We start from the raw sequence: 1,942 nt of genomic DNA on the forward strand, positions 1-1,942 counted from the left end.
CAGAGAAGTGAAAGAAGCACGTAAGGTAACACGAAAACGCCAAATATAAGGTTCAACACCCTATAGAGGGAATAGACTGTATCTTGTATTTTGGGAAACGGTGATTATTTTGTCCTGGTGAGAGAACACCTACAAACAACACGTAAGCATTTGCTTTGTGAGGTGCCCGAGAGCGCTGCCAGTGGCTGAGGCTCCCTTCTCCGTGCGGGCCGGGACCATTCGGCGCGGGCATGTGTGATAGACGGACTACAGTACAGCCACCCTCCTGAGCTCGCCGCTGCTGGCGCGGCCCGGGGGCTCCGGACGGGGCGGGTGCTGGCCTGGGGACCTTTTTTTTGGTAGAGCAGGGAGCCAGCAGCGGCCCGGGCCCAAAGGGGAAAAAGGGCCGCCGGTCTCCGGGGGTCACCCGCCCGGGGGGGCGGGGTGCGGGGGGGGCCCCCGGGCCCGGGGGGCGCGCACACAAAAGGCCCGTGCCGGGAGCCGCCCCCCAGCCCCCCGGGCGGGGGCCCGCCGCCGCGGGCTGGTCGTGCTGTGCCGTGCCGGGCCGTGCCGTGCCGAGAGGGGCGGGGCGGGGCGGGGCGGGCGCACCTGGCCGAAAGGCCCGGGGGCGGGGCAGGGGCGGGGGGCCCCCGGCAGGGGCCCGGGGGGGGGCGGGGGGGGGGGGGCCGCCCCCCCTTGGGCCCCGCGGGCCCCACCCGGTCCCTTTCGGCCCGCCGGGAGGGGGCCCCCGGGGGGCTGTGGGGCCCCTTTCCCCCCGGGCCCCCGGGGGGCGGGGGGAGGGGAGGGGGAAGGGGGGAGCCCGCGGGAGAACGGTGCCGGCGGCTCCCCGGGGGGTCGGGTTTTGGGGGGGGGGCTCCCGCCGCGGGCCCCCGGGGGGCACGTTTCCCCTTTTTCAGGGCAACGGACCCCCCTTTAGGAAGCGGCGGGCGGGGGCCGGGCTTGGTGGCCGCCCGGAGTGGGCGGCTCCCGGGGGGAAAGGGGGGGGGGCGCGGGGGCCCCTTTCTTTTCCCCCCGGGGTTGGCAGGGAAGGGGGGGCCCCCTCTTCGGCTCGGGGGTGAAAGGGGGCCCCCGGGCCCCGGGAGGGACCGCGGGCAGGGGCGTTCACCTCCGCTCTCCTCTGCAGGGGGCGCCCCAGCGCGGGGGCGGCCCCCGGGGGGGCGGGTGATGAGGGCCCGAGGGGGGCTAAGGGCCCGGGGCGGGCCCGGGGACCATGACGGTGGTTCCGGGGGGGAAACCTGGAAAGGGGATTTTTAGGGGCGAGGACCTTGGGGGGGGGGTCGGGGGGGATGGGGCCGTGGCCCCTGAGCGCCCGGCCCGGGGAAAAAGGGGAGGTTTAGGCCCACCCGCGGCCCCCTTTTCCCCCCTGTTGAGATGCCCCAAAAAAGGGAAAAGGGGTTTTGGGTTTGAAGTTACCCCCGCCTTTTTTTTTTTAGCACGGGGTTTATTAATTTTTTTGGGGGGGGGCATTTTCCCAGGTGGACCTGTCGCCCCAAGCCCCCCGGGGCGTGGTGGGCTAGCAGGGACGAGCCCGCTGTCGGCGGCGCAGCTGTGGCTGTGCGAGCCTGGCTGCTGTTCGCCGGGCGGGGAACTGGAAACGGGCTGGGCTTGAAGGAGGGAAGTTTGCATTGTTCATAGTGTGAAGGACTACGTCTGTATGGCGTGTTGGATTTTGCTTTGAGAACGCGATTAAAGCAGTGAGAGAAGCTCTGTATTCCATCTGTATCTGTGGTGAAGATGACTGTCTGGGCATCGCTGCTGGAGCTGGAAGTCAGATTAAGAGATGAGCAGAGCGCTGCAGATGCTGAGCTGCCTACTTGAACCTTGATTCTTGAATACTGTGTAATAATGAGCCCCTCCGAGCCCACAATATTAGTCATGCCTTGTTTTTTCAGTACTTTCCATGTTGTAAGACAGTTTAAAACTGCATTGTGTTACATGAGAG

At 67.9% G+C, this 1,942-nt stretch overlaps 1 protein-coding gene across 1 annotated transcript in view; it reads left to right on the forward strand.

Moving 5' to 3' along the window:
* The first annotated feature begins 1,260 nt into the window (after positions 1–1,260).
* DAPK1 (death associated protein kinase 1) overlaps positions 1,261–1,942 on the forward strand; it is an 81,837-nt gene continuing 81,155 nt past the window's right edge. Inside the window, exon 1 of the mRNA XM_064735165.1 lies at positions 1,261–1,269. The gene's annotated coding sequence lies outside the window, so the exon portion shown is untranslated. The remainder of the gene's footprint in view (positions 1,270–1,942) is intronic.

This window comes from Zonotrichia leucophrys, chromosome Z (genome assembly GCF_028769735.1).
Source record: "Zonotrichia leucophrys gambelii isolate GWCS_2022_RI chromosome Z, RI_Zleu_2.0, whole genome shotgun sequence".
Lineage (NCBI taxonomy): Eukaryota > Metazoa > Chordata > Aves > Passeriformes > Passerellidae > Zonotrichia > Zonotrichia leucophrys.